Below are 24,054 nucleotides of genomic sequence, written 5' to 3' on the forward strand. Positions count from 1 at the left end.
AAGACTGCAGACGACAATCGAAACAGGTTTTCGGATGAAGTGGTTGACACGGTACATAGAAATTTCTACGTGGACGACTGTCTGAAAAGCTCACCATCAGTGCAGAAAGCGGTACACCTTGTCCATGACCTGGCTGACCTTTGCCAGAAAGGAGGCTTTCATCTTACACAATGGATCAGTAACAGCCGCAAAGTCCTTCAAACAATTCCTGAGAAAGAACACTCTAAAAGTGTGAGTGAACTCAATTTGGACATAGACCAACTCCCGGTGGAAAGGGCACTGGGGCTACATTGGTGTATGGAAAATGACAAATTTAACTTTCGTATGAACTGCAAAGAGCGAATGCAAACAAGACGAGGGATTCTATCAGTCATTAGTTCAGTGTACGATCCCTTAGGGTACCTTGTGCCAGTCCTTCTTCCAGCCAAGCACATTTTACAAGAGTTGTGCAGAAGGAACTATGGCTGGGATGAAGAAATTCCACAAGCCTTAAAGCAACAATGGATAAATTGGTTGATTGACCTAAAAGAAATCTCAGAGTTCAGAGTGAGTAGGTGCTTGAAACCACACGACTTTGGAACACCAGTACATGCCCAGTTGCACCACTTTGCTGATGCCAGCGAAAGAGGATATGGCGCGGTAACATACCTGAGGCTACAGAACAAAGTAGGTCATGTACATGTTTCCTTTCTTCTTGGAAAGGCCAGAGTAGCACCTCTTAAACCCGTAACCATCCCTCGTTTGGAACTCACTGCTGCTGTTTTGGCTGTTCGGGTGGACAAGATGGTAAAATCAGAGTTACAGCTTTCTTTGCCAGGATCCTGTTTCTGGACTGATAGTAGTACAGTGTTGAAGTACATCAGCAACGAAAACAAAAGATTTCAAACATTTGTGGCCAACAGAATAGCCATCATTAGGGAAGCTTCAGACCCAGTACAGTGGCGGTATGTTCACACAAAACAAAATCCTGCAGATGACGCATCTAGAGGACTGACAGTCCATAAGCTTCTGAACAGCAAAACGTGGCTGTCAGGTCCAGAATTTCTGTGGAAAGCAAGTGAAACGTGGTTACAGTATGAAGTAGAGTCCACAATGGAAGAGGATGATCCAGAGGTCAAACTGGAGATCTCTACAAACACAATAACTATTCAAGAGAATAATGCAACCAATCAACTTATCACATATTTTTCTGACTGGAAAAGGTTGAAGGTTGCAGTGGCATGGTTACTCAAGGTCAGGAAGATTCTATTGGAGTTGAGTCAAAGAAGGAAGCAACTTGTGAAGGGTGAAATGGCTGATGTTTATGTTGACAAGAAAATGTTGGAAGCCAGAAAGTCGTTGGAACGAGACCGTGTATCAACTGAGGATCTATTAGCAGCAGAAAACTATCCTTCAGTTCTGTCAGAGAGAAAGATTTGACAAAGAGATTTGTGCACTAATGACAAAAAAAACCTGTAAAAAGGTGTAGCCCTATCTACAAGCTGAATCCTGTTCTAGAGGGTGGACAGTTAAGAGTAGGTAGAAGATTGTCCAGGAGTGCAATGCCCGAAGAGAGCAAACACCCAGTCATCCTGTGTAAAGATCAGTATATCTACATGTTAATTCTTAAAAATGTTCATGAACAGACGAGGCATGGTGGGAGAAATTACATCCTCTCCAAAGCCAGAGAAAAGTTCTGGATAACTCATGCCAATGCAGCAGCAAGGGAAATCTTGTCAAGTTGTGCTTTTTGCAAACGTCACAAAGGAAAAATGTGTGATCAAAAAATGGCTGATCTCCCCAAAGAAAGGATTACTCCAGACTTACCTCCATTTACTAACGTAGGAGACTATTTTGGGCCCATTGAGGTAAAACAAGGACGTTCCTATGTGAAACGTTATGGGGTTATCTTTACATGCATGGCCAGCAGGGCAGTTCATTTAGAAGTGGCACACTCATTAGACACAGACTCTTGCATCAGTGCTATTCGTCGATTCATATGCCGAAGAGGACCCGTAGCACACTTTCGCTCAGACAATGGCACAAATTTCACAGGAGCAGAGAAGGAGCTAAAAAGAGCAATTGCAGAGTTAAACAATGAATCAATTGAGAAAGCTTTAATACATGACAACATCAAGTGGACGTTCAATCCACCTACAGCTTCACATCATGGCGGTGCTTGGGAAAGCATGATCAGATTGGTCAGGAAGGTCTTAGTATCTGTTTACATCTACAGGCTTTAACTGATGAAACCTTAGTCACAGTCTTATGCGAAGCCGAAGCAATCTTGAATGACCAACCAATTACAAGAGTTTCTGAGGATCTAATGATTTAGAGCCACTGACGCCTAACCATCTTCTTACTTTGAAAAGGAAACCAGTTTTGCCTCCAGGTCTGTTTGATCAAAAGGACCAGTACGTAAGACGAAGGTGGAAACAGGCTCAGTATCTTTCAGATTTATTCTGGAAAAGGTGGACAAAAGAGTATCTTGTTACTATACAGGAAAGGCAAAAGTGGAACATAACAAAACGTAATCTTAAGGCAGGAGATATCGTTTTGGTTGCAGATGCTACAGCACCACGAAATTCTTGGATGATTGGAAGGGTTATTAAATCCTTTCCAGACAAATCAGGCATAGTTAGATCTGTGCAAATCAAAACCAAAACAAATGTAATTGAAAGACCAGTGACAAAATTAGGCCTATTGGTAGAACAGTCAATGTAAAGTGAACAAACACACTAAAGAGGGGTTTATTTTTTGTTTATTTGTTTGTTGTTTTTATTGTAAGATGTTTGTTGTTGTATTAATGTCTCCATACATGTATATGTTTATAATTGTTATGTCTTGTAGTGCCATGAACAATTAGGGGCCGGTTGTGTTGGAGCCATTCTGTATTGTAATGGGTTGGAGCTGTGTTCTGCCACAAGTCTACTTAAGACAGGGGTTAATTAGTGCAGGTGTGGCGCACAGCGAGGTGCATGGTTTTTGACCGTGAGGCACGGCGTGTAATCATGGAGACTGACTTGAGTTAAGTTTATGTTTGAAGAAAGGTTTCATTTTTTGTTATGTTAATAAATGGATTGGTATATCCGACTTTAATTTCAGATTTTTGAAAGTTTATTATTTGTACCGTATTTTATTATTTTAAGCCACAAGGAAACAGCACGCCCGAAACACGCGTGCAAAACAACTTAAATGTGCGCCAACACTGAGTTTGATAATATAATTTATTTATATTAATATCAGTCTAAAGGCATTATTTATTTTTATTTATTTTTTGCTAAATGGGGGATATCTATCCACCTTATTTTTTATTTATATATACAGTGCTATGCATAAGTTTAGACACCCATGCTAAAGTTGACTAAAAAGAGGAATAAAAAATAATCTTTTGGAAATTGAACTTAATGCCTTAATTTAAAAAAATAGGAAAAATCCAACCTTTAAGGACACCAATTTTCTTTGTGAATGAATAATGTATCGTAAGTAAATAAATGTTCTTCCTTAAAATACAGGGTGCATAAGTTTGGACACCCCTATGTTAAATTCCCATAGAGGCAGGCAGATTTTTTTTTTTAAAGGCCAGTTACTATATGGATCCAGGATACTCTGCATCCTGATAAAGTTCCCTTGGCCTTTGGAATTAAAATATCCCCACATCATCACATACCCTTCACCATACCTAGAGATTGGCATGGAGTACTTTCCATAAGATCATCTCTCAATGCAAATCAAACCAGCTGTTAGGCTAACTGAAATAAAACCATGCCAATCTCTAGGTATGGTTAAGGGTATGTGATGATGTGGGGCTATTTTAATTTCCCCATTAAACATTAATTTCGTTGTATTTAAAACTTTTTTCATGATTTCAATGATTGAGTGACCTGTGGTTCTCAACCAGGGGGGTCGGGGCCCACTAAGGGGCCTCAAGACAGCTTAAAATTATTATTTTTAAAAGACAATATATAATAATAAGCTAAAACACAAGATGTAAGCTGATGTCATATTTCTTATTGTAATTAATTCTATCAACTCCTGCCATTTTAATTTTCCTATCATTTAATAACCAGGGTTCCCACATTCCTTCGAAAACCTGAATATATGAGGAATTTTAAAAATAGACCTGGAAAAGTCATGGAAATTAGAAAAATCTTTTAAAAAGTCATGGACATTTCTATAAAAACAAAATACACATTATTATTGACAGTTGTTATCAAGCTCTAAAATATTTGATTGGGTAGAAATTGCAATTTGTGAGTATAAAAATATATTTTTTTAAATCTCTTTAATCACAAATGACTAAAGGTCATGTAGATTCATTCATTCTAAAATGTAAACCCTGATTTGTTTATTGAAACTACTTCTGTAATTCAATTTTTTTTTTCTTTGAATTATTATTTTTTTTTAAATAAATGTTGCTATTGTAAATATAGCATATTTGTATAATTTAACTAGTTCATTTAGTTTATTTTTTTATTGGCACTCCTAGTTTCTGTAAATAAAAAAGTTTGAAAATGAGCTGCTTTTTCTTTAAAGCAGAAGTGGGGTTAAGAAAGATTAAGAACCGGAGAGGTGTTAGGCTCTTAGCAACAACATTTAGTGTTGTTTTAACTTTTGTTGCATCTTCTATAACTCGCTGAGAATTTCACAAGGTTTTTTTATTCTTGTACCACCATGGATCATTGATCTGCCGGATTCCATAGCACTATTCCATCACGACAGAACGAACAAAACCTTGACAGCCTAAAGCCAGATGCGTTTAATAGCACTATCCAGCTCGCTGCTACAAAAGATCTCTGGTGTATTAAACACCGTGGGTGGATTTAATTATCAATGCTGTCACGCCTCTGCAGTGAGCTTTGACCTTGGGTGTTTTTTTCAGGCCCGTGTTCCTATGATGTTCTCTGACCCGTCAGGCTGTGGAGACGACGATCCGTTGCTGTGGTGACATATCGAGTCACGCCACATTTCGAGCTGAGATTCCCCAGTTTGTACGGAGTTCAATAAAACCTCTAAACATCTCACATCTTATCTTTGCACACTCTGCTGCCATTGACCATAAGGCACAGATGATGGTAGAAAAGGAGAGGATATAAGCGTTAAAGACCTGGACATGGCATACAACAACTTATTGTCTAATACAGATAAAGAGTCACAGGTTTTTAATATGAGATAGCACTCTAATGAACACGAAACCACATCCTTGGCTGCATCATAACAGAATGGATTTTTATGCATCTTGGTAAAATTCACAGAGGCATTGACTTGTGATTCATCTCTCGAATTATCATAATGCATCACTCCATATGGCACAAGGGGGAACAGAAAGTGAAGATCACCATCCAATTTCCTGTGTAAACATTACCAGCTGTTAGTAGCGCTAATCAGAGATCCCAATCGCTCATTTCCTTAGAAAAATAATAATAATTCTCGGAAATAAACAGGGTCATTGAAGACCAGGACAGCCTTTCTTCTGTTCTGATAATCCGTTGTCAACTTGTCTCCATCTCAATTGTTTTTGTCTGCATGTGCCATTATTATGCAGATTATGTACGTACCATTAGGTTTTACTAGCAGGTTTTGCCCACCATCCTTCTGCCAGAGAAAGACATGCAAATATTTACTGGAATGAAGGACAAACGGTTGTGTTGCCATAAAGCACATAGAGGCTGGGTTAGTGCTCACAAAGAGTGTTCTGTGTTTAATAGGCCTATATATATTACTACTATTTAATACAAATAAATAAGTTGGCCTTGGAGTTAAAAAGGTTGAGAAGCACTGCAATAAGTAAATGTGACATTGATCATGCAAATCTTTACACAGATGGTCAGGTGCTGAAGCTCAAGATGCTCTTTGGATGATGTTCAAATCACACTGGACAATATCATCAGGTTTGACACAAACTTGTGCAGTTCATGTTCATGCAGTTCAAATGATTCTGCCATTTAAGCAAAAAAAAGTTAGGTAGATCTATTATATCTTAAACATAGGCTACTTGTCTGAGCAGACTGGTGGCGAACATAACATGTCAGTTTGTGTTTTTGTTCCCATGACAAACGAACAGTGTAACAGTGCATAATGCTAAATGTATTTATTGCCACCTTGTGGCTAATTTTAATACTTTCAAGACTTGATTTTTAGCCGATGAGAACATCATGACAAGGTCTCCTATTGTACAAACCCCATTGTACGCAATCACATTTTAGGCTACTCCCCATGTAAATATTAAGCAAAGCCTAACCAGATTCAAGTGCCAGATGGTCTATTCACGCTACAAGCTAAAAATTCTGCATGACATCAAAACCACAGCCAATCAGAACAAATTTGATGTTTAATCTGTAGATTAGATTGATTAGATCCCATCCACCTGAATTAGAAACAAAGCCACTAAAAAAAAAAAAGTAAGCTAGAGCTGGATGTCATTGTTTATTGACAGTTTAGTTTATTTAGTTTAAGTTTATTGGGGACATGCCAGTTTTGAACGTGTGGATGCACTTGCTAGATTTTAAGCAAGTACTCAACAGTCAGTTCCTCACAAAAAGCTGCACCCTTTTAAATAAAAGGTTGTTTTTGCAATCTATTAAGAACACTTAACAATGAATCCATTACTGGCTAAATGTTTAGATTTAGACATTCACACAGAAAATTAACCAGTCACTAAAAGCTTTTTGGAAACCCAAAATGGTTCTATGGCATCAATCACAAACCCATTTCATAGCTTTAATAAAGTGCACTGCTTTCAGAAAAGGCTGGAACTAGTAAAGACATTTTGGGTGGAGAAATAAAAAGGGGCAGAAATTAAAAAGCAGCTATAAAAAATAAAAAGACAACTTGAAACCATTTTTTTTTTTTTTTTTTATTCTGTGAAGTGAGTTTAGTGTTACAAACAAAAATCAGGGAAGCACTGGACTGAAGTGATGAGGTGGACTGAAACGGTTGCAAAAAAAAAAAAGTTGGTTTAACTTAACATTTTAAGTAACCTGGTTGCATTAATTTACAGGTCCTTCAATTAATTCAAAGAAGGAGCAATCTTTCTTTGTATTAACAAATGTTAACTAGATTAAGGAAACCAGGTTACATCAAGTTAAACCAACAAATCATTTGTTGAAATCTAAAAGCCATTACAGAGATACAAGTCAAAGTACACTGAAGGATTAAGACATGTTCTCTCCTTGGAACAAACTCATGAATCATTCACAGTAACAGAACATGACAAATAAGAGTCAACTTTGATCTCGTGACCAAAACACACAGCAGATGAGTCTTTCACATGTCCTCAGTGTGGAAATACTGTACACACAATTAACAGTCTGGTTAAAACAATTAAAAGCAATAGTGACAGTATCTGTGACATGTAGGTGATTTGAAAACAAAAACTGCTGTGAGTTCACATTGCCGTTTCAAATCCATTTTTTAGTCTGTGAAGTGACTTTAGTGTAAAACAAAAATCTGGGATGTGCTGGATTGTGAAAAGTGATAAAGGTGGTTGGAGGGAAAGGACTGACCAGGTGAAAATGTTAAAATTATTTGTTGGTTTAACTTAAATGTCAAGTAACCTGGTTGCCTTAATTTTCAGATCCTTAAAATTAATACAAAGAAAGAGAGCAATCTTTCTTTGTATTAACTCATTTTTGTTAAATGAACTCATTAAAGGAAACCAGGTTACATCAAGTTAAACAACTGGTTAAAATACAATTAAAAGCAATAGTGACAGTATCTGTGACATGTAGGTGATGTGAACATGTAAAAACTACAGTAAAAGTTCACTTGGAACAGATATTACCCCACCGTGGCAACCCAAAACTTCACTCTTGCAGTCCGAGTGAGATAGCAATCAAATCTAAACTGAAGTCAAACCCAACAAGTGTTCACATTGTGGAAAGAGTAATTGTTTCTGCATCTCTGAGAGAGAGAACACAAGAAAATGCACACTGGAGAGAAACCGAACACCATCTGTTCAAAACCAACCAATTAACTAATTAAAAAATTTTTTTTATAAAGGTGTGGGACACAATTTTACCATCCAATACATTATACACTGGCAGTATCCTAGTGAAAAGGAGAGGAAAATACCATCCATGTCAAAACTGATGTCCTAGCCGTGATGGTTGGTAACCGGGGTAGATGGTTCAGGTTGGTCCAGGGAAGGCTTGAGGTGGTCCAGTTTGCGGCTCATTCAAAACACCTTAGCTTCAATAATGGCCTGGATGTCTTTCACCCAGAAGAGAAGCAGCTCAAGCTTTGTGCCGGTGTGAGAAGATCATCCCTCAAAAGAGTCAACTATGTACACACAAATGACACCAATTTAGAACGCATGCGATTGCTTGCATAAACTGCAGGGTCACAGTGTAGACAACTTACTAAGGTCACTTTATACAACAAATCACAATTTCTACTTACGGTTTCTGCTCCACCAATGAAATTAGTTCCAAACCAAGCCAAAGCAGGCTCAACCCTGGACCCTGTGTCTCCGAGAAGCACATCTTGGCATTTTGCTCCTGCATGAATGAGCAGAACTGGTGATTTAATGACCAAATTGAACCTTTAGAATATATTGCCAAAAACAGGTGGTAAAGAAATTAACATGATCACAATTAACTTTTCCAGAAGCCGAGGTCAACTCTGGGAATGTAAACTTGTTTTTCACTGCAAGAAACTAAAAGTTGCGTGACAAATTCCCATTAGGCTACTACAGTTTTTCAGTATAGCGTAAAGAAACTTGGCTAGTTAACAACAGTTTACCATGGGATTCGTTTAGTCTCTTACCTTTGAAGTTAATTTTACAGTGCATTTCTACGGAAAATATAGCATTTCAAATACAGCCAGTCACTTGTGACAACTGTATAACGGTGACATTTTGAAGGGCTGTGAAATCACTAACTTAAAAGTGTAAAACTCTAAATAAAAATAAAACTCTTCATAAAGATGACAGTCTCTCAAGATAGGCCTACTAAAGTATACTAAACTTTGCAAATTATCTTTAGGGAAACAATTTTGGCTGAGTTTTCTCACCTGGTATTGACACAACTTCGCTGTAGGTTTAAATTTGTAAAAATGCATGAACAGGTTCCGCGTTGGCCTACATATGCGCCATTTCACAGGTGAGACCAATTACGTGTCATATATTTCCAACCCATATTTCCCCTAAACAGATATCGAGTACACATGGCACTCATTACTAGCTGATTAGATATGCTAATGAGAGAGGTTGCACTCTGCTAAAGTCATTCGCAAATTCATTCCGTGAAGATATTGTTGAGTTGTGGTTTCAGGAGAAAAAAACAAAACAAAAAACGATATAGTACCTGAGGGTTGTTCCATAAAAGACGATATAAAAGCGGGGATTAAACTCCAACACCTGACTTGAATTAACCTAACAAATTCAAATAATTTTGTCATATTAGCTCCACAGAGAAAGACATGCAAATATTTACTGGAAGGGCAATGTGTGTTGCCATAAAGCACAGAGGCAGCTGGATTATTGTTCACAAAGAGTGTTCAGTGTTTAATATATATTACAAATAAGAAGTTGGCCTTGGAGTTAAAAAGGTTGAGAAGCACTGCACTGTAAATGTGTGACATTGATCATGTGACTCTTTGCACAGATGGTCAGATGCTGAAGCTGATGCTCTTAGGATGATGCTCAAATCATGTTGGACAAACAAACGTGTGCTCATGTAGTTCAAGTGATGCTGCCATTTAAGCGAGAGGTAGATCTATTACCTTAAACATTTGTCTCAATACATTTTAGTTTGCATCTTTACACTCTTCGTTTGTCATGGGAACAAACACAAACAGACATATTATGTACACCATCAGTCTACTCTGAGTAGACTGGTGTTGTACATAACATGTCTGTTTGTTCCCATGACAAACGAAAAGTGTAAAGATGCATACTAAAATGTATTGCCACCTTGTGGCCAATTTTAATACTTTCAAGATTTCAGACCTTTTATATACCATTTATGCTTCAGACAAGGTCTCCTATTGTATGGGATCACATTTTAGGACTTCCCATGTAATAGGCAAAGCCTAAACAGATTCAATGCCAGATGGTCTGTTCATGCTACAAGCAAACACCAAAACCACAGCCAATCAGAACAAATTTGATGTTTAATGTGCATCTGTAGAATAGATGAATTACATGTCATTCACAAGAATTTAAAAAAGCAGGGGGGGGGGGGGGGGGGGAGTGTATACACAAAAGTTATGTACTGAAAGAGCTGAATGTCACCTTATGTATTGTGTTTGGTTAGGTCTCAGATTGGTGTAATTAATACCAATAATGAATTAGTGCACTTTGTCCATGGTCCCAAGAGTATCTTGGTTTTAAAAATGAATGCACAAAATCTCTGTACTTAAGGTGACTTGGCAAGGTCACTACACAGCAGAACATGAAGTTCTTTAGTTTATTGGAGACATGTCAGTTTTGAACGTGTGGATGTACTTGCTAGATTTTAAGCAAGTACTCCACTTGACCGCTAGTTCCTCAAAAACTATACCTTTTTAAAGGTTGTAAAATGTTTAGATTTAGACTCATACAATGAAAATTAACCAGTCACTAAAAGCGTTTTTGGAAACCCAAAATAGTTCCGTGGCACCAATCAAGAACACCATTTCATAGCTTTAATAAAGTGTACTGCTTTTAGAAAAGGCTGGAACTAGTAAATATACTAGTATAGACATCAAGTCATTGTGTAACAAGGGATGTAGTAAAAAAAAAAGCAGAATTTAAAGCAGCTATAATAATGACAACTTGAAACCATTTGTTATTATTTTATTCTGTAAGTGACTAGTGTACAAACAAAAATCCTGGACGCACTGGACTGTGAAAAGTGATACGGTGGATGGTTGAGGAAAGGAATAAAAAGGTGCAAAGTTAAAAAAGATTTGTTTGTTTACCGGTATCTTAAAATGTTAAGTAACCTGGTTGCCTTAATTTTTAGTTCCTTAAATTAATATTAAGAAAGAGCAATCTTTCCTTGTATTAACTCAATTAAGGAAACCAGGTTACATCAAGTTAAACAAACAATTTGTTGAAATCTAAAAGCCATTACAGAGATACAAGTCAAAGTAAACTGAAGGATTAAGACATGTTCTCTCCTTGGAACAGAATCATTCAAAGTGACAGAGAACATGAAAAATAAGAGTCAACTTTGATCTCGTGACCAAAACACACAGCAGATGAGTCTTTCACATGTCCTCAGTGTGGAAATACTGTACACACAATTAACAGTCTGGTTAAAACAATTAAAAGCAATAGTGACAGTATCTGTGACATGTAGGTGATTTGAAAATATAAAAACTGAAAATTCACATTGCCGTTTGCATTCAATTTCTCATTATGTGAGGTGACTTGTGTAACAAACAAAAATCTGGGATGTGCTGGATTGTGAAAAGTGATAAAGGTGGTTGGAGGGAAAGGACTGACCAGGTGCAAATGTTAAAATTATTTGTTGGTTTACTTAAATGTTAAGTAACCTGGTTGCATTAATTTACAGGTCCTTCAATTAATTCAAAGAAGGAGCAATCTTTCTTTGTATTAACAAATGTTAACTAGATTAAGGAAACCAGGTTACATCAAGTTAAACCAACAAATCATTTGTTGAAATCTAAAAGCCATTACAGAGATACAAGTCAAAGTACACTGAAGGATTAAGACATGTTCTCTCCTTGGAACAAACTCATGAATCATTCACAGTAACAGAACATGAAAAATAAGAGTCAACTTTGATCTCGTGACCAAAACACACAGCAGATGAGTCTTTCACATGTCCTCAGTGTGGAAATACTGTACACACAATTAACAGTCTGGTTAAAACAATTAAAAGCAATAGTGACAGTATCTGTGACATGTAGGTGATTTGAAAACAAAAACTGCTGTGAGTTCACATTGCCGTTTCAAATCCATTTTTTAGTCTGTGAAGTGACTTTAGTGTAAAACAAAAATCTGGGATGTACTGGATTGTGAAAAGTGATAAAGGTGGTTGGAGGGAAAGGACTGACCAGGTGAAAATGTTAAAATTATTTGTTGGTTTAACTTAAATGTTAAGTAACCTGGTTGCCTTAATTTTCAGGTCCTTAAAATAAATACAAAGAAAGAGAGCAATCTTTCTTTGTATTAACTCATTTTTGTTAAATGAACTCCATTAAGGAAACCAGGTTACATCAAGTTAAACTGGTTAAAATACAATTAAAAGCAATAGTGACAGTATCTGTGACATGTAGGTGATGTGAACATGTAAAAACTACAGTAAAAGTTCACTTGGAACAGATATTACCCCACCGTGGCAACCCAAAACTTCACTCTTGCAGTCCGAGTGAGATAGCAATCAAATCTAAACTGAAGTCAAACCCAACAAGTGTTCACATTGTGGAAAGAGTAATTGTTTCTGCATCTCTGAGAGAGAGGACACAGGAAAATGCACACTGGAGAGAAACCGAACACCATCTGTTCAAAACAAACCAAGTAAATACTAAAATAATTTTACCATCCGATACAATGCATTAAACGCTGACAGTAGCCTAGTGAAAAAGAGAGGAAAATATAGTCCATGTCAAAACTGATGTCCTAGCTGTGATGGTTGGTAACCAGGGTAGATGGTTCAGGTTGGTCCAGGGAAGCCTTGAGGTGGTCCAGTCTGCAGCTCATTCAAAACACCTTAGCTTCAATAATGGCCTGGATGTCTTTCACCCAGAAGTGAAGCAGCTCAAGCTTTGTGCCGGTGTGAGAGAAGATCCCTCAAAAGAGTCAACTATGTACACACAAATGACACCAATTTAGAACGCATGCGATTGCTTGCATAAACTGCAGGGTCACAGTGTAGACAACTTACTAAGGTCACTTTATACAACAATCAAGTAAACAAAACGGAGTCAATTATATTTCTACTTACGATTCCTCCTCCACCAATGAAATTAGTTCCAAACCAAGCCAAAGCAGGCTCAACCCTGGACCCTGTGTCTCCGAGAAGCACATCTTGGCATTTTGCTCCTGCATGAATGAGCAGAACTGGTATTAGACTCAATTGAACCTTTATAATATATTGCCAAAAACAGGTGGTAAAGAAATTAAAATGATCACAATTAACTTTTCCAGAAGCTGAGGTCAACTCTGGGAATGTAAACTTGTTTTTCACTGCAAGAAACTAAAAGTTGCGTGACAAATTCCCATTAGGCTACTACAGTTTTTCAGTGTATAGCGTAAAGAAACTTGGCTAGTTAACAACAGTTTACCATGGGATTCATAGTCTCTTACCTTTGAAGTTGATCATTTTACACTGCATTTCTACGGACAATATAGCATTTCAAATACAGCCAGTCACTTGTGACTAAACTGTATAACAGTGGCATTTTGAAGGGCTGTGAAATAACTAATTTAAAAGTGTAAAACTCTAAATAAAAATAAAACTCTTCATAAAGATGACAGTCTCTCAAGATACTAATGTATACTAAACTTTGCAAATTATCTTTTGGGAAACAATTTTGGCTGAGTTTTCTCACCTGGTATTGACACAACTTCGCTGTAGGTTTCAATTTGTGAAAATGCATGAACAGGTTCCGCGTTGGCCTACATATGGGCCATTTCACAGGTGAGATACGTGTCATATATTTCCAACCCATATTTCCCCTAAACAGATATCGAGTACACATGGCACTCATTACTAGCTAATTAGATATGCTAATGAGAGAGGTTGCACTCTGCAAAAGTCATTCGCAATTCATTCCGTGAAGATATTGTTGAGTTGTGGTTTCAGGAGAAAAAAACAAAACAAAAAACGATATAGTACCTGAGGGTTGTTCCATAAAAGATGATATAAAAGCGGGGATTAAACTCCAACACGTGACTTGAATTAACCTAACAAATTCAAATAATTTTGTCATATTAGTTCCACAGAGAAAGACATGCAAATATTTACTGGAAGGGCAAATGGTTGTGTGTTGCCATAAAGCACAGAGGCAGCTGGATTATTGTTCACAAAGAGTGTTCAGTGTTTAATATATATTACAAATAAGAAGTTGGCCTTGGAGTTAAAAAGGTTGAGAAGCACTGCACTGTAAATGTGTGACATTGATCATGTGACTCTTTGCACAGATGGTCAGATGCTGAAGCTCCTGATGCTCTTAGGATGATGCTCAAATCATGTTGCACAAACAAACATGTGCTCATGTAGTTCAAGTGATGCTGCCATTTAAGCGAGATGTAGATTATCTTAAACATACTTGTCTGAATAGACTGGTGGTGTATATAACATGTCTGTTTGTGTTTGTTCCTAATTCCCATGGCAAACAAAGAATGTAAAGATGCATACTAAAATGTATTGTCATCTTGTGGCCAATTTTAATACTTTCAAGACTTTAGACCTTTTATATACTGTATGCTTCAGACAAGGTCTCCTATTGTATCGGATCACATTTTAAGACTCCCCATGTAATAGGCAACGCCTAACCAGATTAAATGCCAGATGGTCTGTTCACGATACAAGCAAACACCAAAACCACAGCCAATCAGAACACATTTAATGTTTAATGTGCATCTGTAGAATACTTAAAATAAAATTTGATTTCATTCACAAGAATTTAAAAAGCAGGGGAAAAAAAGTTTATACATAAAGTTATGTACTGAAAGAGCTGAATGTCACCTTATGTATTGTGTTTGGTTAGGTCTCAGATTGGTGAATGAATTAGTGCACTTTGTCCAAGGTCCCAAGAGTATCTCGGTTTTAAAAATGAATGCACAAAATCTCTGTACTTAAGGTGACTTGGCAAGGTCACTACACAGCAGAACACGAAGTTCTTTAGTTTATTCGAGACATGTCAGTTTTGAACGTGTGGATGTACTTGCTAGATTTTAAGCAAGTACTCAACTTGACAGCTAGTTCCTCAAAAACTATACCTTTTTAAAGGTTGTAAAATGTTTAGATTTAGACTCATACACAGAAAATTAACCAGTCACTAAAAGCTTTTTTGGAAACCCAAAATGGTTCCATGGCATCAATCAGGAACACCATTTCATATCTTTAATAAAGTGTACTGCTTTTAGAAAAAGCAGTAAAACTAGTAAATATACTAGTATAGATATCAAGTCATTGTGTAATGAGGAAAAAAAAAAGCAGAATTTAAAGCAGCTATAATAAAGACAACATGAAACCATTTGAAATTATTTTATTCTGTGAAGTGACTAGTGTATAAACAAAAATCCTGGAAGCACTGGACTGTGAAAAGTGATACGGTGGATGGTTGAGGAAAGGAATAAAAAGGTGCAAAGTTAAAAAAGATTTGTTTGTTTACCGGTATCTTAAAATGTTAAGTAACCTGGTTGCCTTAATTTTCAGTTCCTTAAATTAATATTAAGAAAGAGCAATCTATCCTTGTATTAACTCAATTAAGGAAACCAGGTTACATCAAGTTAAACAAAAAAATAATTTGTTGAAATCTAAAAGCCATTACAGAGATACAAGTCAAAGTAAACTGAAGGATTAAGACATGTTCTCTCCTTGGAACAAACTCATGAATCAGTCACAGTAACAGAACATGACAAATAAGAGTCAACTTTGATCTTGTGCCCAAAACACACAGCAGATAAGTCTTTCACATGTCCTCAGTGTGGAAATACTGTACATACAATTAACAGTCTGGCTAAAACAATTAAAAGCAATAGTGACAGTATCTGTGACATGTAGGTGATTTGAATATATAAAATAAAAAAATGAAAATTCACATTGCCGTTTGCATTCAATTTCTCATTATGTGAGGGGAAATGTGTAACAAACAAAATCTGAGATGTACTGGATTGTGAAAAGTGATTGGTGGTTGGAGGGAAAGGACTGACCAGGTGCAAATGTTAAAATTAGTTGTTGGTTTAACTTAAATGTTAAGTAACCTGGTTGCCTTAACTTTCAGGTCCTTAAAATTAATACAAAGAAAGAGAGCAATCTTTCTTTGTATTAACTCATTTTTGTTAAATGAACTCCATTAAGAAAACCAGGTTACATCAAGTTAAACAACTGGTTAAAATACATTTAAAAGCAATAGTGACAGTATCTGTGACATGTAGGTGATGTGAACATGTAAAAACTACAGTAAAAGTTAACTTGGAACAGATATTACCCCACCGTGGCAACCCAAAACTTCACTCTTGCAGTCCGAGTGAGATAGCAATCAAATCTAAACTGAAGTCAAACCCAACAAGTGTTCACATTGTGGAAAGAGTAATTGTTTCTGCATCTCTGAGAGAGAGGACACAGGAAAATGCACACTGGAGAGAAACCGAACACCATCTGTTCAAAACAAACCAATTAAGTAAATACTAAAATAATTTTACCATCCAATACAATGCATTATACACTTGCAGTATCCTAGAGAAAAAGAGAGGAAAATATAGTCCATGTCAAAACTGATGTCCTAGCCGTGATGGTTGGTAACCGGGGTAGATGGTTCAGGTTGGTCCAGGGAAGCCTTGAGGTGGTCCAGTCTGCGGCTCATTCAAAACACCTTAGCTTCAATAATGGCCTGGATGTCTTTCACCCAGAAGTGAAGCAGCTCAAGCTTTGTGCCGGTGTGAGAGAAGATCATCCCTCAAAAGAGTCAACTATGTACACACAAACGACACCAATTTAGAACGCATGCGATTGATTGCATAAACTGCAGGGTCACAGTGTAGACCAGTGGTTCCCAAACCTGTCCTGAAGGACCCACAACACTGCATGTTTTCTTTGTCTCCATAATCAAACACACCTGATTCAACTCAGCTCATTATCACTGGTTAGTGAGCTGATGAGTTAAATCAGGTGTGTTTGATTAGGGAGACAAAGAAAACATGCAGTGTTGTGGGTCCTTCAGGACAGGTTTGGGAACCAGTGGTGTAGACAACTTTGACTGAGGTCACTTTATACAACAATCAAGTAAACAAAACAGAGTCACTTATATTTCACAATTTCTACTTACGGTTTCTGCTCCGCCAATGAAATTAGTTCCAAACCAAGCCAAAGCAGGCTCAACCCTGGACCCTGTGTCTCCGAGAAGCACATCTTGGCATTTTGCTCCTGCATGAATGAGCAGAACTGGTGATTTGACTCAATTGAACCTTTATAATATATTGCCAAAAACAGGTGGTAAAGAAATTAACATGATCACAATTAACTTTTCCAGAAGCTGAGGTCAACTCTGGGAATGTAAACTTGTTTTTCACTGCAAGAAACTAAAAGTTGCGTGACAAATTCCCATTAGGCTACTACAGTTTTTCAGTGTATAGCGTAAAGAAACTTGGCTAATTAACAGTTTACCATGGGATTCATAGTCTCTTACCTTTGAAGTTAATAATTTTACACTGCATTTCTACGAAAAATATAGCATTTCAAATACAGCCAGTCACTTGTGACAACTGTATGACAGTGGCATTTTGAAGGGCTGTGAAATAACTAATTTAAAAGTGTAAAACTCTAAATAAAAATAAAACTCTTCATAAAGATGAAAGTCTCTCAAGATACTAATGTATACTAAACTTTGCAAATTATCTTTTGGGAAACAATTTTGGCTGAGTTTTCTCACCTGGTATTGACACAACTTCGCTGTAGGTTTCAATTTGTGAAAATGCTTGAACAGGTTCCGCGTTGGCCTACATATGCGCCATTTCACAGGTGAGATACGTGTCATATATTTCCAACCCATATTTCCCCTAAACAGATATCGAGTACACATGGCACTCATTACTAGCTAATTAGATATGCTAATGAGAGAGGTTGCACTCTGCAAAAGTCATTCGCAATTCATTCCGTGAAGATATTGAGTTGTGGTTTCAGGAGAAAAAAACAAAACAAAAACCGATATAGTACCTGAGGGTTGTTCCATAAAAGACGATATAAAAGTGGGGATTAAACTCCAACACCTGACTTGAATTAACCAAACAAATTTAAAATAATTTTGTCATATTAGTTCCACAGAGAAAGACATGCAAATATTTACTGGAATGAAGGACAAATGGTTGTGTGTTGCAATAAGGCAGCTGGGTTAGTGCTCACAAAGAGTGTTCAGTGTTTAATATTTATTACGAATAAGTTGGCCTTGGAGTTAAAAAGGTTGAGAAGCACTGCACTGTAAATGTGTGACATTGATCATGTGACTCTTTGCACAGATGGTCAGGTGCTGAAGCTGATGCTCTTAGGATGATGCTCAAATCATGTTGCACAAACAAACATGTGCTCATGTAGTTCAAGTGATGCTACCATTTAAGCGAGATGTAGATCTATTACCTTAAACATACTTGTCTGAATAGACTGGTGGTGTATATAACATGTCTGTTTGTGTTTGTTCCTAATTCCCATGGCAAACAAAGAGTGTAAAGATGCATACTAAAATGTATTGTCATCTTGTGGCCAATTTTAATACTTTCAAGACTTTAAACCTTTTATATACCGTCTATGCTTCAGACAAGGTCTCCTATTGAATGGGATCACATTTTGGACTCCCCATGTAATAGGCAAAGCCTAACCAGATTCAATGGAATGCCAGATGGTCTGTTCACACTACAAGCAAACACCAAAACCACAGCCAATCAGAACAAATTTTATGTTTAATGTGCATATGTAGAATAGATAAATTAGATTTCATTCACAATAATTAAAAAAAGCAGGGGGAAAAAAGTTTATACATAAAGTTATGTACTGAAAGAGCTGAATGTCACTTTATATATTGTGTTTGGTTAGGTCTCAGATTGGTGAATGAATTAGTGCACTTTGTCCAAGGTCCAAAGAGTATCTTGGTTTTAAAAATGAATGCACAAAATCTCTGTACTTGAGGTGACTTGGCAAGGTCACTACACAGCAGAACACAAAGTTCTTTATTGGAGACATGTCAGTTTTGAACGTGTGGATGTACTTGCTAGATTTTAAGCAAGTACTCAATTTGACCGCTAGTTCCTCAAAAACTATACCTTTTTAAAGGTTGTAAAATGTTTAAATTTAGACTCATACACAGAAAATTAACCAGTCACTAAAAGCTTTTTTGGAAACCCAAAATGGTTCCATGGCACCAATCAAGAACACCATTTCATAGCTTTAATAAAGTGTACTGCTTTTAGAAAAGGCTGGAACTAGTAAATATACTAGTTCAGACATCAAGTCATTGTGTAACGAGAAAAAAAAAAAAGATAAGCAGAATTTAAAGCAGCCATAATAAAGACAACTTGAAACCATTTGTAATTATTTTATTCTGTAAGTGACTAGTGTACAAACAAAAATCCTGGAAGCACTGGACTGTGAAAAGTGATACGGTAGACGGTTGAGGAAAGGAATAAAAAGGTGCAAAGTTAAAAAAGATTTGTTTGTTTACCGGTATCTTAAAATGTTAAGTAACCTGGTTGCCTTAATTTTCAGTTCCTTAAATTAATATTAAGAAAGAGCAATCTTTCCTTGCATTTACTTAAGGAAACCAGGTTACATCAAGTTAAACAAACAAATAATTTGTTGAAATCTAAAAGCCATTACAGAGATACAAGTCAAAGTACACTGAAGGATTAAGACATGTTCTCTCCTTAGAACAAACTCATGAATCATTCACAGTAACAGAACATGAAAAATAAGAGTCAACTTTGATCTCGTGACCAAAACACACAGCAGATGAGTCTTTCACATGTCCTCAGTGTGGAAATACTGTACACACAATTAACAGTCTGGCTAAAACAATTAAAAGCAATAGTGACAGTATCTGTGACATGTAGGTGATTTGAAAATATAAAAACTGTGAAAATTCACATTGCCGTTTGCATTCAATTTCTCATTATGTGAGGTGACTTGTGTAACAAACAAAAATCTGGGATGTGCTGGATTGTGAAAAGTGATAAAGGTGGTTTGAGGGAAAGGACTGACCAGGTGCAAATGTTAAAATTATTTGTTGGTTTACTTAAATGTTAAGTAACCTGGTTGCCTTAACTTTCAGGTCCTTAAAATTAATACAAAGAAAGAGAGCAATCTTTCTTTGTATTAACTCATTTTTGTTAAATGAACTCCATTAAGGAAACCAGGTTACATCAAGTTAAAATACAGTTAAAAGCAATAGTGACAGTATCTGTGACATGTAGGTGATGTGAACATGTAAAAACTACAGTAAAAGTTCACTTGGAACAGATATTACCCCACCGTGGCAACCCAAAACTTCAGTCTTGCAGTCCGAGTGAGATAGCAATCAAATCTAAACTGAAGTCAAACCCAACAAGTGTTCACATTGTGGAAAGAGTAATTGTTTCTGCATCTCTGAGAGAGAGAACACAAGAAAATGCACACTGGAGAGAAACCGAACACAATCTGTTCAAAACAAACCAATTAAGTAAATACTAAAATAATTTTACCATCCGATAAACTGCATTAAACGCTTAGCCTAGAAATCTAGACGCCCCTAGCGGCAGCAAAATGTATTTTGCAGCCAGGGCCAGTCTAGCAACTCTCAATACACATTCTAGCAGCAAAAACCCAGATTGGGTCAGGCCAATCACGTCGTGTATAGAGCATGCGGGGCGGGCTTAACATATGACGACAGAGTTGCGACGGCTGGCATAGGCACTTGTAAACAAAGAATGGCGGCAGCAGCTGTCGAACAGCAGTCTTTCAAATCGGCTTTGGCCGCGACTCTGGAGGACTTGGAGTTAAGTTTCTCTTTAAGAAAAGAGCAAAAAACGGCACTTAAATCATTTTTAAAAAAGGAAGATGTATTCGGAGTTTTGCCGACTGGATACGGAATAAGTTTAATATACCAATTAGCTCCGCTGGTGGGAAAACGCACCACGTCACCTTCTTCGTTGCTCTGATTGGTTGTAGACTTATCCTATTGCGTGCAGAGGGATTTTGAGAGACAGCCGTTTATCCCGCCTCTCAGAGTAAGCCTAGTCTATGGACAGTGTCCAGACTAAACATCTTGATGTAAGTCTGGCTGGCCAGGCTATTAAACGCTGGCAGTATCCTAGAGAAAAAGAGAGGAAAATATAGTCCATGTCAAAACTGATGTCCTAGCCGTGATGGTTGGTAACCGGGGTAGATGGTTCAGGTTGGTCCAGGGAAGCCTTGAGGTGGTCCAGTCTGCGGCTCATTCAAAACACCTTAGCTTCAATAATGGCCTGGATGTCTTTCACCCAGAAGTGAAGCAGCTCAAGCTTTGTGCCGGTGTGAGAGAAGATCATCCCTCAAAAGAGTCAACTATGTACACACAAATGACACCAATTTAGAACGCATGTGATTGCTTGCATAAACTGCAGGGTCACAGTGTAGACAACTTACCAAGGTCACTTTATACAACAATCAAGTAAACAAAATGGAGTCACTTACATTTAACAATTTCTACTTAGTTTCTGCTCCGCCAATAAAATTAGTTCCAAACCAAGCCAAAGCAGGCTCAACCGTGGACCCTGAGTCTCCGAGAAGCACATCTTGGCATTTTGCTCCTGCATGAATGAGCAGAACTGGTGATTTAATGACCAAATTGAACCTTTATAATATATTGGCTAAAATAACAGGTGATAAAGAAATTAACATGATCACAATGAACTTTTTTTAGAAGCCGAGCTAAACACTAGAAGGTGCACAAGCAGTTTTACGCAAATGCAAAAATCATACACACTACAGTGACGACACAATGCAATAAACATTAAGATCATATGCATGCTTAAAACAACTTTAATGAAAGCTGTCAACTTGACAACTTGTTTTTCACTGTAAGAAACTAAAAGTGGCATGACGAACAACTACAGTTTTTCAACTTATAGCGTAATGAAAATTGGCTATTTACCAACAGGTTTTCCATGGGATTTGAATGGTCTTTTACTTTGAAAGTTAGTCATTTTACAGTGCATTTCTGCAAATATAGCATTTCAAATTCAGCCAGTCACTTGCGACTCAACTGTATTTACCAGTGGCATTTTGGAGGGCTGTGGAATGAAACTACACTAACTTAAAAAAAACCAAGTGTAAAACTTTGATCAGTAGCCTACACTTAAAGATCTCTAAACTTTGCAAATTACGTTTTGGGAATCAATTTTGAGTTCTCTCACCTGGTATTAGCACAACTTCACCGTAGATGCAGTAGGTTCCAAATTGTGAAAATGTGAATAAGAACAAATTCCGTGTTGGCCTCCATATGGGCTTTCTTAATGAGCCATTTCACAGATGAGACCAATTAGCCTACATTTCATCTGTTTCCCCCTACACAGATACCAGTACACATGGCACTCATCACTAGCTGATTAGATATGCAAATGAGCGAGGTTGCACTTCAGCACTCCTCAAAAGTCATTAGCAAATTCATTCAGTGAAGATATTGAGTTGTGGTTTTAGAAAAAGCAAAAAAAACTTTTATATGCAAAAGACGCTAAGAAAAGCGGGGATTAAACTCCAACAACACCTGACTTGAATGAACCTAACAAATAAATTGGGACTAAAGGGGTTTCATAAAAGGTAATTGAAGTTCACGCAATCCTTCCCACTAATTTGATCCAGGTTTATCTAGTCTAGATAATTGCGTGTGCCCGCGTTTCTGAAGCAGCCCTAGAGGTCGATCGTGGATCAAATCGATCTACCATCAAACAGCGTATATTTTGTGCTGTTTTATGCGTTGAATACATATTAGCCCAATTAAGGGCACATTTTTATATAACCATCCCTCTCTTTTAATTCTAGTTATTTGTTATTTTATTTATTTACTTATCTAATATTGAATATTTTATATTTAAATCATATTATATATTGAATAACTGGAATTATGTGTCATTAAGAGTTTGATAGATGTGAATGTTTAATTTGTATTAATATATATATACACACATTTATTATATATATATATATATATATCTTTTTTTTAAAGTAAATGTGAAAAAAGTAAAAGTGTTGTTGTGGCAAAACAATATTTAACAAACACAGCATTCCCAGGCAAAAGAGACGTCAATATTCAAATTGTATTTAAAAGAAATGATACATTTATTCTTGCAAGAATAGTTCCCATTCTAGCCACACAGGCCAGCTGCAGGGTGAGGGTGAAACCCCCAACCCTAACAGACCAGTTTGCAGGCAGAGTGAGACTCAGATAGGTGTTTTTCTTGTAGTCTTATAATGTTCTCATCAAAGCATTCTCTAAACACCCACCCCAGAGGGCAGGAACTGAGGAACCCCCATGGTTGCCTCAACCCCTCCCTAGCCTGGGGTCTTCTCACCTCTGTCTCAGTGTCACAATCACAGCTGTATCAACGTTACAACAGGAGAATTCCAAATACAGAACACATGTCATTCAATTTTATAATTGAGAAAACAAAATAAGAAATAAAAGATTAAAATTGCCACTACAGTGTCTAATTATGAACTTTATTGGTTATTGTTCTAATGTGTTTTTTAGGCTGTGTTGGTGGGTATTATCACAAAATAAAAAATGTAGAAGGAGAAATAAGGAATAATATAGCTGCAAGCAGCGATTACGGGCCCAAGCCGGTGGCACCGCCACCCTGGTGCCTTTAGTTACACTAAAGGCACCGAGGTGGCGGTGCCACCGGCTTGGGCCCTCCATCGCTGCTTGCAGCTATATTTATTATATATATATATATATATATATATATATATATATATATATATATATATATATATATATATATATATATATATATATATATAAAAAGCCGCCACCCCCGTTGCCTTTCGGGTTCCTGTGCACGACGGGCAATAACGTAACCCCGCTTTGACTGTCGAGAAGAAGTCTGCTTTAGAGCTTGTATCAGTGTGAGTCTTTCTGCTTCCCTCCAAACACACACAGAAAAGGGGGGGGGGGGGCTGTCTGTGTGTGTGCCCTCTCTCCCTCCCCTCCCCCCCACTCCACACACACACACACACACACACACACAGAGAGAGAATGGCAGGGGGAACTCTGTCAGAGAGAGACAAAACCACATTCAAACCAAAATATCTGACTTCCTGTTGGTCGGAGCTAATGACTGTAAATGAGAAAGTTGTCCGGATCGACAAGCACAATATACAGACCGAGTTTTGTGACTGTAGGTAAAAATAACCCACCCACTTTAGTCAAAAGTATCTTGAAAGTAACACACTT

The 24,054-nt window shown here is 37.1% G+C and overlaps 2 long non-coding RNA genes across 2 annotated transcripts; both read right to left on the reverse strand.

The window, feature by feature from the left end:
- Nucleotides 1–10,740: 10,740 nt before the first annotated feature.
- LOC306991419 lies at nt 10,741–13,562 on the reverse strand. The gene is made up of 3 exons (XR_013796090.1): nt 13,483–13,562; nt 12,876–12,973; nt 10,741–12,734 (listed from the first exon to the last, which is right to left on the reverse strand). It is a non-coding gene; the product is annotated as an uncharacterized lncRNA (long non-coding RNA).
- A 1,271-nt stretch (nt 13,563–14,833) lies between these two features.
- On the reverse strand, nt 14,834–17,620 carry LOC306991418. The gene is made up of 3 exons (XR_013796089.1): nt 17,530–17,620; nt 16,927–17,024; nt 14,834–16,570 (listed from the first exon to the last, which is right to left on the reverse strand). It is a non-coding gene; the product is annotated as an uncharacterized lncRNA (long non-coding RNA).
- Nucleotides 17,621–24,054: the final 6,434 nt, after the last annotated feature.

Source organism: Phoxinus phoxinus (assembly GCF_949152265.1).
Source record: "Phoxinus phoxinus genome assembly, chromosome: 2".
Lineage (NCBI taxonomy): Eukaryota > Metazoa > Chordata > Actinopteri > Cypriniformes > Leuciscidae > Phoxinus > Phoxinus phoxinus.